Source organism: Quercus lobata, chromosome 8, assembly GCF_001633185.2.
Source record: "Quercus lobata isolate SW786 chromosome 8, ValleyOak3.0 Primary Assembly, whole genome shotgun sequence".
Classification (NCBI taxonomy): Eukaryota; Viridiplantae; Streptophyta; class Magnoliopsida; order Fagales; family Fagaceae; genus Quercus; species Quercus lobata.
Window position 1 is genome coordinate 23922514 of NC_044911.1, and position 15496 is coordinate 23938009.

Consider the following 15496-nt stretch of genomic DNA (forward strand, 5'->3'; position numbering starts at 1 on the left):
GTTAGCCCCCAGAAACTTCACTAACTCTACTTTTTCTAAGGTGGCAATTAGGATCCCACTTGGAAATATTGCTCCTGATCCTGTCCTATTATCACTTTCTCCAGCTCATCGGACAACTCTTTAGATGCCCCGGTCTGTTGCCCCCCTGCAGTTACCTTTAGCTGTTATAAGACTGGATCTTTAATCACCACAGTAGAATCTGAAGGCTACCGTATAATTGTTAACACCAAGCACTGCCTAGCTATGGCTTAGCTACCCACCAACTCTCCCACTCTCCCTTGAGTAGGATATTTAACCTTCAAATGTAGGGTTAAGGACACGACACCCATAGCGTGAAGCAAGGGTTTGGCCAGGATGGCTGTGTAGGGGGAAAATACTTCTACCACAATAAAGTCAACCTGCACCTCCTCATCCCTAGCTTGTACAGGTAACCTTATCATTCCTCAGGGGACCACCATCCTACCATCAAAGCCCATCAACGGTAAATCATACCTTTCCAGTTCCTCGGGCTTCAAGTTTAGCCTCTTCTACAAATTAGGGTACATGATCTCTGCTCCACTTTCCTGATCAACTAGTACCCTCTTTACATCATAACCCCCAATCCTGATGGTTACCATTAGAGTTTCATCATGTGGTTGGAAAGTTTCCTCCTTATCCTTCTCAGAGAAACCCAGGGTAGGGGTGACCATTAGCCTAGCTCTCTTAGGAGCCTGATCACCGGCCTCCAAGTCACAACCTCCACTCACAGACATAACCCTAGTAGCCGAGCCCCCACTATTCCCTGGCTTGGCAAAGATCACATTGATAGTACTCAATGCTGGCCGAAGAGCGCTATCCCTGTGAAACTCAATCCCTGAGTGACCGAACTGTCCTGTAGGCTGATGTAAAAGTCGATTAAGCTTCCCTGCCTTCACCAATTGGCTCAGGTGATCTCGCAAGGTTCTACAATCCTCCATAGTATGTCCTCTGTCTTGATGATAGTGGCAATAGAGGTTTTGGTTTCTCCAGGATGAGTCCTCGCCCATCTTATTGGGTCACTTAAAATAAGGTTCATTCTTAATTTTTTCCAATATCTGATACACTGGCTCTTTAAACAATGAGTTGACCAATTGAGCTCTTGTGGATGACGTTTGATTAGAAAACTTCTATCGGGAGTGGTTACCCTGGTATCCTCCTCCCCAAGGATCCCTCTTCTCAAGGAACAATTTAGCCTTACCTTTTTCGTGTATCTGGTACTCCTCCACCCACTTATACTTATCTATACGATCCATAAGTTGGCGCGTGTTCAAGGAGGACTTCATCGTCAACAATTTCCTCAACTTGAGCTCGGTAGGGAGTCCAACCTTAAAAGTCCTCACAGTCACATCCTCAACGTTTCCATTAATCTCATTATATGTTTCCCAATATCTATCCGAGTAAGTCTTAAGGGTCTCTCCTTCCCTTATTACCACAGACAGCAAAGAGTCTATTGGCTTGAGGACCCTACTGCATGTTATGAATCTAGCCCCGAATGCCCTCGTTAGCTTCTCGAAAGACCCCACTGACCTTTCCTTCAAGGTGTCGAACCAACGCATAGCCACAGGTCCAAGACTAGAGGGGAACACTTTGCACATAAGGGCCTCATTGTTATCATGGACCCCATCTTCTAATTAAAATGGCTAACGTGCTCCATGGGATCAGTCCTCCCATTGTAAATGGCAAACATCGGCTGAGAAAACCGGTGAGGAAGTTTGGCCTTGTTAATCCTTCTAATGAAAGGTGACTTAGAAATCTGTTGTAGGGTCTTACTCATTGCCTTAGTCCCTATAACATGGTGGGAAGACCTTTTCTTACGCCTATTGCTGCTCTTCTCCTACTTGTCCTAGCACAAAGAAAGTGAATAGGACTCGTTAGATAGAGTTCTTGACCTGCGATGATATGAACAGTCCCTACTTCCCCTGGAACCATCATTTGGTAGGGAAGATGGACTTCTTCTATCACATTCCTTGTGCCTCAACTTCTTGCGCAGGCGATCTATTTCTTACTGCAACTTCCGTGTCTCCTAATCATATGAGACATGACTCCTAGTCCTTAAGTGACTCCGCTCAGTACGCTCAGTGTGGTAAGACTCTACCATAACACTTGGGGTATGTTGTTTATCCTTCCTTTGCTCTAAGTTAACAAACCGGTTCTCCCTTTGTGAGCCAACTGATTCCTCCCTATCTTGACCTATGTTAGCCATAAATACTTAGGATGAATCCACAACACCTTGTTGCTTCTCACAGACGGCGCCAATTGTAAGGACCAGAAAAACTGGCAGCCCAAGCCCACTTAGAATAGTGGCTGGATCAGTCCAACCGTGGCCTAAAATAATGAATTTGTAAGAGAGAGAAACAAACAACTAAAGCGGGGTTTCGCCCGAGGAGGAAAATAAGGAAGAAAAGGCAAACTTGTTTAATTGGATGAACCACTTTCTCAATACAAGCTGGCCCGAGGAGGCCACATTTACATAAGAAATGTTACTGTTCACTCTCTTTTCTCTTAATGTTCTTCTTGTTTCTTCTCTATCTCTTGATACTTGTGTCTGGTCCCCTGTCTCTGTAAACCCCTTTTTTCTTATATACTTCTCCGTCTCTCATGTCTCAACCACCCATCCTTACCTAACATACCTCCTATCATGACACTTGTCTCTTTCTGTATCTAAAGAAGGTGGCAGAAGGAATCTGTTTAATTGTGACTTGCACTGTTCAGGTCACTTCCTCATTAATGCAGCTGATAAAGCTGTTGCCCACCATTTAATGCGGAGGCAACAAGTTACTCCAAACTAGAAACTTCCCCTATAATCACAGATTCTCTCTCTTCATATCCTTTTTTCAACTTGGAACGCCTCAGAGTCCTATGATTCACCCCTTCCTCTCCTCGGGTGACCTTTCTCATCGGGCCCGTGGCCCGTGGCATTCCCACACCAATATTGCAACTCTTCAACTTCATCCTCAGTACTCGGGCACCCACAATAATAATAATAAATATATTATTGGTATTATTTTAATAATATTATTATTTTGCAAGCATGGAGGATATAAGAAAAAGATATAATCTAATGGTGGGTTTGTTTAAATTCACCTATAATGAAAAGATATTGAGTAAGGTTGTAGTCTTAGGTTACAACTAATTTTGTAACTAAACTTTTTTTTATATATATATACATATATATATATATATATATTTATTATAATATGGTGAATGATATAAAATTTTAATTAAAAAAATAAGTACTGATTTGAATTAATGAATTTAATATAGACTTTAAATAAAATTCCAAATAAAATGATCAGCTTTGTTTGAAAATAAAAATAAAACAAAACTCAATTATGGTTCTTTTGTAAATAAACCATATTGTAGAGATGTTTGCAAACTAGAAAGCTTCAAGAAAGCTTTCTTTTTCACTCTTTAACCCCCCGCCACATAATATCTGACCACCCCATCTTTTTTATTTTTTATTTTCCTTTTTAATCTCACAAAATCACATTCTCTTTTTTCAATTTCCTCTCATTGTGCTCTTTTCTCTTCATCTTCCTTTTTTTTTTTCCTTTTTTTTTTCTTCTTAATCTTTTCCCTTGCTGTGCTGTTAGAGCTCTCAAGTTCTTGTTTCTCCCTCTTCATCTTCAAATCTTCTTCATCGTTTGTTTCATTCACCTCCTCGGTTTATTAATTTTCACAGAGGAGAGGAACTTGGGGCTACACCATTGATCAAGCTTGTTTGTGAATCTTTGATCTGCTCCATAGATCTACTCTAGTTCTCTGGAGCTACTGTTGCAATCTTTAATTTGTGGTGCTCACTTTTGCTGTGTAAAATTGTGTTATATACAAAGGGATAAAATTGGGTTTTTAAGAATAACTAGTGGGCAATTTGGAAAATTTGCGCAACTTCCAACGAAAACATGAAACGCGCATCAGCGCTTTTTTGCAATTAGAGCTCCTTGCTACCCACACAATCTGGGCTTCCTTAGTGTTTTGGAACAATGGACTTTTAATTAAAGTGCGTTTCCAAAACTACACCAATCACGCGGTTTGGATTTTCGGTAGCAAAAATCATTTTTTGGGCTTCTAAAAGGTGAAACAAATGCACACATAGTCTCTGGCTGCGTTTTTTTTGGCGTAAAACCATTTCAGGAAATGATTTTACACCTTATCAGCTGTTTGGTTGCGCATGGAAAATAGAATTTTCCAAAAAAACATTTCATTTGACCATGTGTTTTATGGCTTTAACCCGGAAATTGGTTTACATTTCTATTTTCACTTCAAACCATTTTCGGACTTAGACGCGCAAAGAGAGAGAGAGAGAGAGAGAGAGAGAGAGAGAGAGAGAGAGAGAAGAGATAGAGCTTAAGCACAGACACACAGCCGGTGATGCCCAGAACCCATCCTCGCCGATGATGCCCAAAAGCCTAGAACCCATCCTCGCCGGTGATGCCCAGAACCCATCCTCGCTGGTGATGCCCAGAACCACCCCTAGACACACGGCCCCATCGTCGCATGCAAGCCACTCCACCAACCCATCCCTTGTCTTCGTCTTCCGCCGACCCATCCCTCATCCTCGTCCTCACTGACCCACCTCCATTGACCCATCCCTCGTTCGAACTAACCCATACCTTCAAATCAAGTTTTACGGATTGAAAAGTCACCGCCAAACATAGATCGAAGCCTTATCATCTCATTCTCGTTGCCACTGAAGCTCGTCGTCAACGCCAAACACAGATCGGAGCCTTGACCCAATTTCAATCTCTTACTCTTTCTTCCTCCCCCTCTCTGTTTGATCGAGTTTGAAAGTTTAATGGTTTTATTTTGATTTTTGTTTCTTTAAAAAGTTTACATCTTGCAATTTTCTATTATAAATTTGTTTGGAAACTGAGAAAATGGTTGAGAAAATGTGAGAAACCAGTAGAAAATTTGTATTTTTCAGGATGTTACCAAACACTTGAAAATATTTTCCAATACAATTTTCAAAATACAACCAAACACTAAAAAAATATTTTCCATTCCGGAAAATATTTTCACTTGGAAAATATTTTACATTTAACCAAACACAACTCTATCACACCCCAAAACACGTGGCACATCCTAAGGCTTGTAAAGCTATAGAAGTCAAAATTGTAAATGAATAGTACATAAATACATTTGAAAAGCTGACTTGTTTGCAAATAAATACATCGAGATAAGCCAAATATGGTGTGCTTAAGCATGTCTAGCTATGGTTCTGAAAAAAACAGACAGTCAATGAGAATCATAAAGATTAGGACATTCTCTTATTTTCATCAGTATCAATTGCAATCACCTGTTTGCACCTAAAAATTGATAGATACAATGGCAAGCATAAATAATCAAATATATAATGCAAGAACACATTGGGAAAGAGAAACATGAATTTCCACTTGATCCCTACATATGTATCGTGAATAAAAACGAATTGGGAAGATGAAATCTAAATTTATAGAGGTACTTACAATTAGTTAATGTGGGTAAAAACACCAAACACAAATAGTTTCACAATGTTCAAAACACTTGGGGTAACAAAAGCAAGAAGTAGAAAAGGTACCACCAAACCAGAATGAATAATTCAAAAAGCATGATGACAACATGAAAGCATCAAACAGAAGGTGACTAATATATTATATTTGACAATTGTTAGAAATCAAAAGGACAGATAAATACATTTACAATTTACATTTTTTTTTTAGGGGGATTTACATTTACAACTTACAATTTACATTAAGACAATGCTATTGCAACTTACAAGTGGGAAGGCTGTAATATAATATATGAGTCTTATCCACCTGGTGGATAAGTTGGTAATGTCTCATTGCCACGGAACAAGAGATCTATATTGAATCTTATCCACTTGATGTGAACGCCACTGGTTTGGGATTGTTGTGAAACTAGTTGGGCTGTTAGGTCTGGGCCTAGGAGTATGTTGAGGTCTAAAAAAGATCATAGTGAAATAAGCCCAAAAAGAATAAGTCAAGCCCAAAAGAAAAAATCAAGCTAAGCCCAAAGTAGTAGATACAGGAGAACCATGAGGGAATAAAAGAAAGGCCCAGAGGATCCTGAAGCCCAGACAAAGAAGTATCCAAAAAAAGAACCACGGCAAGGGATAAGAAGCAAGGATCCTCAGGAACCACCAAGAGGCGCAGATCCCTTCAGGCACAAAGACAAAGGAAGACTAGGACGGCTCGATAGAAAAAGACAGAAGAAGAAAACAAGAAACAAAAGCAAAAAAGAACGCGAGCGACCTCTCATGGCACAGACAGAAAAAAAAGCCTCGGGGAACCAGGACAGGGAAGAAGAAGGATAACAAACGACTTTCAAAAATGGCAGAACAGGATTCCGCCCAGATGGGAAAGAAAAGGGAAAAGTGGAAGACGCCAAAAATGGGGATGCCGAGAAGGGCATACCTCAGCACATCCCAAAGAAGATGGCCAACCAGGAACTTTCAAAAGAATCAGAGCTGAAAGAAGGAAAGAATGAGAAAAAACGGAAACGGGACTTACCGAGACGATGGGAACAGGACGTGCTCTGTTTGCAAAAGAGCAAAATAGGGGAACCAACGGTTCCCCGGGAAGACCAAAAAACTCCATTATAAAAGGAGGGGATGGGTTGTGAAGAAGAGGCAGCGAAAAAAAGAGAGAAACACAAGAAAGAAGAAATTCTCTAGAAAAAACTATCAGAAAAATCTGTGGAGAAGAGAAAATACTAAGGGAAAAACAAATATTGCTTCCCGGTATCCTGTAAAAGCCACTATTGCACATACTCGGATTCAACGAGAATCAAACTTTGCAAGTTTTGAAGGCTGAAATAGCCATTCAAGACTGTAATCTTTGTGCTTGATTGAACCTTGTATCACGTCCTAGTGAGCTTTTCTGTAATCCAACAAATAATGTATTAATGAAACATGCTTCATATTTCCCAGGATCCCCTCAGCATTAATTTCTTATCGCTTTGCTAATCCTGTTTCTTTCCTTTTGAATTTACCTTGTTAATCTTTGGCACTCTTCGATATCCTTGCTTGTCATTTTTTATATTGTCAAGAGCATCCTCTGCATCCCACTTGATTCTTAAACAGCTCCTTAACTGCGGTGAGTCATGGCCCGATTCACCAAATCCTTTTCATTTAGGCCCGGGATCCTTGGGCCTGAGTGTCACGAAAAAGGCACTCTCACATTTTGACGACTTCACTGGGGACTGGGCAAAGAAGAAGGAAGAAGCAATCCCTTCACAGAGAATGCCTCCAAGACAAAGAAATAGCAAAGGAACTAATGTGCCACCTACGGCCTCCGAGCTCGTAGGAGAAAATGAGGTAGCTTCCAGGCAAGGAGGCGGGATACCCCTGGTAGAACAGGAGGTTGTGTCAGAATAAAGACATGCAAGGCAGGAACCAGACCTCATGGCCAGGATGACAGCAATGTTGAAGGATCTGGAGCAAGAAGTTCGTCTTCTCAAAGAGGGCAGGACATAGGAAATCAGAGACAATGTTCCCCCTACTGGCCACCAAGATGGGACGCAGCCAGAAGGAGGGTCAGCAGTGGGAGGAAGAGCCAACCCTCAGTACTTAACACTGGCAGATGTCAATGCCCTCCTGGAGCAAGAAAGGGAAAAACTCTCAAGGATCCCCAAGCAATTCTCTCAGGATCCCCCGTTCCCTCCAGAACTTCTTGGCAAACCATACCCTAAGGGGTACGAACCCCCAAAGTTCCATCCTTTCGATGGAAGAAATGGAAGTGCCGTGGAACATGTGAGTAAGTTTGTCCATACTATGGGTCCCTATGCAGGAGACAGAGAATTATGTCTAAGGGAATTCGCCAAGTCCTTAGTGGATAGGGCATACACTTAGTACACCACGCTGAGACCCGGGTCCATCAAAACCTGAGATGAGATGATGGAAAAATTCTACGCCAAATATTACCCTGGTGAAGACAAGATCACTTTCTAGAATCTGCAAATGGTGAGGCAGAGACCTGGAGAAGATCTTGTTCAATTCATTAAAAGATTTGAAGATGTGTCCCTAGACTGCTATGGGGACCATGAAGAAAAAGAGCTCGTGGAAACCTGTATAGCCAACATGCTTTTTGATTACAGGCTCAACCTTGAAAATCTATGTATCACGCAGTTTGCTGACCAGCTATAGAGAACCAGAAGGACGGCGCAAACCATGAGGACAAAAAGGCTGCCCGCGTCCCAAGCTATGACAACATCAGTAGGAAAGAAAAGGAAGAGACCGGATGGGAAGGTATTCGAGGAACCACCGGTGATCCCATGTACAACTGAGGAGTTAAGCCATATCCTTGACAGATGGATCGGAGATGGGGTTGTTAGGCCATTCACTGTGTCCAGGCCACCAACTGAAGAAGAAAGGAAGAATCCTTTATTTTGCAGAATCCATAATTATGTCAAGCACTCCACCAAGGATTGTTGGACCCTTCGCAGACTCTTCCACAAAAAGTTGAGAGAAGAAACCCTGGAACTCACTTAGAAGGAGCCAGAAGTACAGAGGAACCCCTTGCCTAACCACAAAGGAAAAGGGGTGGTAGCAGTAGTAATACATGGGAACCCAGCAGAAGCAGAAGAATCTGAAGGATCCTTCCACCCAAGCACAGTCAGGACCCTCCAAAAGAATCCTAAGTTCAGGTCACTATTCAATCAATTGGGATTCGGACCAGAAGTAAGAAGAGTGGCCACAGAGTCTCTCATGAGCATAGCAACAGATTCAGGGATGGAATGCTTTACAGCAGAGTCACATGCTAGTCGAGCTTTCCTGGAGACAACCAATGCAATAACCTTCACTGATGAAGACATGGAGGTTGAGCACCCAGACCACCGTAGACCCCTTTATCTAATGGCCACCATAAACGGTGTTCAAGTCAGAAGAGCATCGGTGGACACGGGGGCATCACTCAATCTCATAGCCTTGAGTACCCTGGAAGCTGTGGGCTTAGTTGACAGAAGGATCCTGGGGGCTCCTATGGAAATAACAGGATTTGGAAGATCGGTGGAATCAACAGAAGGATACGTGCAGCTAGCCTTAAGGGTAGGGCCAATAGTAGCCCTGACAAGGTTTCATGTAATTAATGCAGAAGTTTCTTATCATGTGTTGCTGGGACGCCCGTGGCTTCATAAATATCGCCTTATTCCATTCACGTTCCATCAATGCATTAAAGGGAGACTGAATGGGAGGCCCATAAGGATCCCTGCCAACCATAATCCTTTCAGCCAGAGAGAAGTGAACTTTGCAGAAACAATGTTTTATGATGAATTGGAGCCAGATGTTGAGAATCCCGCCCCGGGGACCCTAGGGACACTTATCCTAGAAGAAGAAGAAGGAGGGAGGGGCACCCGTGACCTGAGGAACCTTCTGGAAAGAAAAAGACAAAAAAGGGGGCCCAACTCTTCAGGATCCCGAGAATGTGTAGTGGTACGGGAACCTGGGGGAAGGCTAATCTATCGTTTGTGAAGGTGCGTGGGACTCGAATGCATTGTGCAGGATGGTCCCGGACCACCAAGCTACATGATGGCCCAAGAAGAAATTCCAGAAGAACCAGTTAAGGAGGCCCAAATTCAGCCTGAGGAAGAATTAAAGGAAATAGATTTAGGGACAGAACCGGGATCCCGAAAGCCTGTCTTCATTAGCAGCCAATTGGTGGCCCAAGAAAGAGAACAACTGGTAACCTTGCTTCAAAAATACAGAGATGTGTTTGCATGGACCTATGATGAGATGCCTGGTCTAGACCCAGGGTTGGTAGTCCATTCTCTTAATGTGGACCCAGGGATGAGTCCAGTAGTCCAACCGGCTAGGATCTTCCACACTGAGGTAGAAGCTCAAATAGTTCAAGAGGTCAAAAAATTGCTAACAGCAGGTTTTATCAAACCCATCCAACACCCAAAATGGCTTTCCAACATTGTACCTGTGAAGAAGAAAAACGGTCAGATCCGTTGTTGTGTAGACTTTCGCAACTTGAACAAGGCATGTCCTAAAGATGAATTCCCCTTGCCCAATATCGACCTCCTTGTAAATTCAGCTGCAGGAAGCTCAATGTTCTCATTTATGGATGGGTATAGTGGGTACAACCAAATCCGCATGGCAGCCAAAGAGGCAGAGAAGACGGCATTCAGAACTCCGATTGGGAACTTTTACTACACTGTAATGCCCTTTGGCCTCAAAAATGCGGGGGCTACGTATCAGCGGACCATGACAGTCATTTTCCATGACATGATGCATGAGGAGATGGAAGATTATGTAGATGATATTGTGGTCAAGTCAAAAACCAGAACATGACATTTCCAAGTACTTGAGCAAGTCTTTGAAAGATGCAGGAAGTACAAGTTACGTATGAACCCCATGAAGTACGCCTTTGGAGTGTCTGCTGGAAAGTTCCTTGGATTCCTGGTACATCACAAAGGCATAAGTGTGGATCCAGCCAAGGCCACAGTTATTGTCACGATGAGAAGACCAACTACTGTTAGGGAACTCAAAAACTTCCTAGGAAGGGTCTCCTATATTAGGAGATTTGTACCTGGTTTAGCCTCAGCTACAGCAAGCCTATCCAAACTGTTGAAAAAGGGGAATGAATTTACCTGGGGGACAGAGTAGCAGGAAGCTTTTCAAAGAATTCAGGGCATCATGAATCATCTGCCCACCCTCCAGGCACCAGTACGTGGGCGACCTCTGTTGCTATACTTAGTATCAAACTCCCAGGCAATAGGAGCTTTACTGGTACAAGAAGATGACCAAGGAAATGAGCAGCCTATATATTATGTAAGCAGAACACTCAAGGATACAGAGACCAGGTACCCCAGAATAGAGAAAGCCTGCCTAGTGATCATTTATGCATCCCAAAGGCTGAAGAGGTACTTCTCAGCTCACCAAATCCTCTTGGTAACCAAGTCCCACCCCATAAAAGCACTCCTACACCAACCCCTTCTTACGGGAAGGGTAGCACAATGGCTAGTGTTGCTCTCTCAATATGATATAGGCATAAGGACTCCCAAGGCTGTCAAGAGCCAGGCCATAGCAGGAAGGAGGAAAGCCCGCTGAGCGAAGAAATCCCTGGTGAGGTAGCAGTGATGGAGATCCCAGGGAAGAAATGGACCATGAGGTTTGACGGGTCGGCTACAGCAACTTCAAATGGGGTAGGAATTGTACTAAGCTGTGAAAATGGGGATATCATGCCCTTGTCTTTCAAGCTTGGTTTCTCATGCTCTAATAATGCAGCTGAATATGAGGCATACTTAACTGGGTTGACTATAGCACTCAGCATAGGAGTGAAACATATGAGAGTGTTGGGAGATTCCAATCTTGTAGTCTCCCAAGTGAAAGGTGACTTCGCATTACGGGAACAAAGCTTAGCAGCCTACAGGACTTGAGCACAAAGGCTGGAGAAGGAATTTCAGACCTTCGGCATAGAGTACACTCAAAGAAGTGAGAATAGGTTTGCTGATGCACTCGCCACCCTAGGATCCCAAATACCATTTAATAGGAGAGATACGCTGATAAAAATAGGAAGGCAGGAACGTTCTATTGTAAGGATCCTCCAAGGGATGTACCCCGGAGAGTCCAAACAATGGGATTGGAGGGACGAAGTCAAAGAAAAGATGAAAGTGGCAGGGCCTAGAAGGAACATCAAAGAACTAATGGATTACACTCAGATAGAAGGAGAATTGTATAAAAGGCTGCCAGGAGGAATATTGTCCAGATGTATCGCCAAGAAGGAAGGAAAGTCGAAACTAGAAGAATTACATGCCCAAGCATGTGGAGTTGCAGAAAAGGTTAGCCTATATAGAAGGATGCAATGCATGGGGTATTATTGGCCAGATATGGACAAGGAAGCAGCAATTATACAGGAGAAATGCCAGGAGTGTTGTTTGGCAATTGATAAAGAAGAAAGCTACGCGGTGTTTATTGCAGAAGATTGGCGGGTTCCTTTCATAAGATACCTGGCTCAGGGGATCCTGCCAAACGACAGGAAACTGGCTCACAAGCTCATAAAGCTAGCAGGCAGGTATTTCCTGCAGAACGAAATCTTATTCAAAAAGGGATACCATGGGGATCCCCTCAGGTGCCGGGACCAAAGGAAGCTAGAGAAGTAGTCAGAGAAGTACATTCTGGAGATTGTGGAAGTCACCCGGGGAAGAGAAAGCTGTACAAGCAGTTACTGTTGTTGGGATATTACTGGCCAACGATGAAAAGAGACTCTGAGGAGCTGGTCAAAACATGTCATGCTTGCCAAGTCCTAGGAGATGCAATTCACACTCACCCAAATGTCCTACAGGATATGACGACGCCATGGCCTTTTCATACTTGGGGGCTTGATCTCATAGGGCCTATAAACCCTCCATCCAACAGTTATATATGGATCCTGGCAGCCACCGAGTACTTTACAAAATGGGTAGAGGTCATCCCTTTGAAGAAAGCCACTAGAGCAGCTGTAGCAAATTTCATTCGAAACCACATCATTACAAGGTTCGGGATCCCCAGAAGATTGATCAGTGACAACGGAACCCCATTCATAAACAAAGATATGAAGGGGTTAACTGAAGCATACCACATCAAGCATGGGAGATCTACCCCATACTACCCACAAGGAAACGGCCAAGCTGAAGCTACTAATAAAGTAATGTTAAAGATCTTTAAGAAAATGAAGCATGAGTATGGAGGGAAATGGAGTGACCATCTGGTAGATGTGCTTTGGGCATGTAGAAGCTCTGTAAAGACAGCTACAGGATTCTCCCAATTCTCCCTGGTCTATGGAACAGAAGCCATTAGCCCTGTGGAGTTAGTCATTCCTACACCAAGGGTAGTTCTGGAGGAAAATTAAGGAAAAAGTGAGGACACAAACAATGAAAGGAGGCTAGCAGACCTGGAAAGGGTAGAAAAAGAAAGAGAGCTGGCCAAGAAAAGGAACCAGAGATACCAGCAAAGAATGACCAGAGCATATGCACAAGCAGTACGCCCAAGAGTGTTCACTAAAGGGCAATTAGTACTAAGGATGGGAGCACGTGAGGAGGAACCTGCTAGGGCCTTCCAAGTTCACCCCAAAATGGGAAGGACCCTACATCATCAATGCAGCTCATGAGAGTGGGTATTATTACGTTACCAAAGAAGATGGGACAATCCTGACAGAACCCATAAATGGGAAATGGCTGAAGCAATACTATGCATAAGGATGGGGGGATCCCGGTACCTCAGGGTCCTTTTACCAACTTCACTATCTGCTAAGTTTTTTTTATTTTATTTTTATCTTTTTATTTCAGCCTTTATCATGAATTCTGGTCTAAAATGATTTTGTTCAGGAACATATGATAGATTGACACTTTGTGGTCAATACTGCACTAAATGATTTTTCTTTGTTCCTTAAAAATGACCATGTTTTAATGAAGTTCCTGTTTCTTCAACATTTAAGTCTTTCTTTAAATACTGTAAAGACCAAGTTTGGATAGATTTAAGGAAGGGTACCTGAGTCAAAAAAAAAGAAAAAAAGGTATGTAATACCCTTTTACATATGGCCCAGGATCCACCTCATAGATAATTTCAGATATCCCACAGACAGTTCCAAGTGCATAGGTCTAGGATCACAGATAAAAGTAAAGTATCCAAGATACCTAGCCTAGCACTTGGCAAAAGGGGGGAACCTATCAAAGTTCATGAGTTGAGACCGTATCTCAAAAAAAATATATATAGGAAAGGATACCAGTGTACCTAGTTCAGTACTTGCATAATAGATTACTAGGTACCTGGACCAGAACTTATAGTGAAGCCTGTGGAAACCATGGTCCAGGACTCAGGAAAGAAAAGAAAAAAATCATAGGAAAGAAAAGGCAATATATCAAAGAGAAAGGCAGATTCACATACTAAGAAATGAGAAGCAATTTTGAAACACAAAAAAAAGAAACAGGGAGTAGAGCAATGTTAAAAAAAAAAAAAACTTATACAACCCCAAATTGTTTAAGTAAATCTAAAATAAGCTAAGGAATGAGGCCAGCCAACAGGGACGCATTCAGAGGAATAACAGGCACAGTCAAAGTAGAAAGGATCCTCTGCCGCTTGACCTTCAAGTCTTGTAGAACCTTGTGAGCATGAGCCAAAACTTCCTCAGCAGCAGCTATCTCGATGTCTATACTCTTGGATGATTGCCTCTGAAACAGCGTATGGGCCAGCAGACGTAAGTGATCCAACAAAAAAGACAAATTGAACTTGGCCTCCAGAAGGTCTTGGACCACCCCTCTCCACTCCAGAAGTTTTTCTTCAGACAAAGAATCTACAGAAGAATTCCTCAGGGAAACCAGCACAGCACATAGCAACTCCATCAAAATATTGCCCAGAAAAACGCCTCCCCTGAAGCCACTAGTGAAATCCCCGTGACTCTTGAGCAGACTCTCTAACAGCGGCAGGCCTTCAACAGGAACAGAGAAGCGCAGGAAGCTGCCATAAGAAGACCCAAAAACATGGAAATGGCTGGCAGGAAGACTGTTAAATTCCAAGAGATCAAAGCGAGCCAGGAAGGAGGAAAGCCTTGAATCAAGATCTGAGGCAGCCACTTTTGAGGCGTCCCCCATCACTGTGTCACCACTTGCAGAGACAGGAGGACTTGCAGCCTTTTGCTCTGGATGAAGGTCAGCAATTTGAACGGGTCTCACAATTCCTTCGGGATAACAGGCTCAGAATTTGCAAAGCTTGTATTGATGTTAAAAAAGAAAAAGAAAAAGGAAGAACAGATTTATTCTTAAAAAAAAAAAGGGAGAAAGAAAGACAAACCAGTACCGGCTTCTTGGGGCAGAGCCTTTTCTTCTTGATCCCCTGACTTCCCCGAGAATTCTGGGAAAGAACATAAGGCAAGTTGAAGAAAGGGTGAAGAACCTATGGCAAAGTGGTTAAAGGAAGGAATAGATGCAGGGGGCTTCGCCATATATATATATATATATATATAAAAGGGCGAAGGGAAGGAAATAAAGGAAAAGGAAAACACAATGGGAGTAGCTCGCACTCACCTTCTGAGCTTTCTGATTCTAAAGAAGAGGCAACACTGGGAGCGGATTTCTCACTGGTTTGACCTAAAAGGAGAAAGAAAATGAGGAACTCAAAAAAAAAAATGGAAAAGAAAATAGAGATGTAACGCTATTTCAAGGAAACAAGGCTTACCTGTTTGTTTGGATAAAGGAGTGTCTCCCAAAGTGCCTTTATCTGACAAGGTTTGAGGAAACACAGTCCTGATAGGACTAGGAGTGCGTTCAAGATGGGGACTTTGAGATGAAGGGATCCTAGAGGTTTTGGGATCCTGAGAATCCTGGGAACCTTGCATCGGTTGCCCGGTTTCCCCAGCCAGACCACCAGTAGGGGGCTCCTCCCCCACAGTAGGAAAAGCAACAGAAAGAGCTGTGACAGTTTCCTCTCCCAGAGCCTTGCCATTCATAGGAGGGGATACCTCCACCTAAAGGAAGAAGAAGAGGAAAAAGCAGTGCCAAGTAAAAA

General features: G+C 42.8%; 1 pseudogene; it reads right to left on the reverse strand.

Moving 5' to 3' along the window:
- Window positions 1-527: 527 nt before the first annotated feature.
- On the reverse strand, window positions 528-1792 carry LOC115956640 (annotated as a pseudogene).
- Window positions 1793-15496: the final 13704 nt, after the last annotated feature.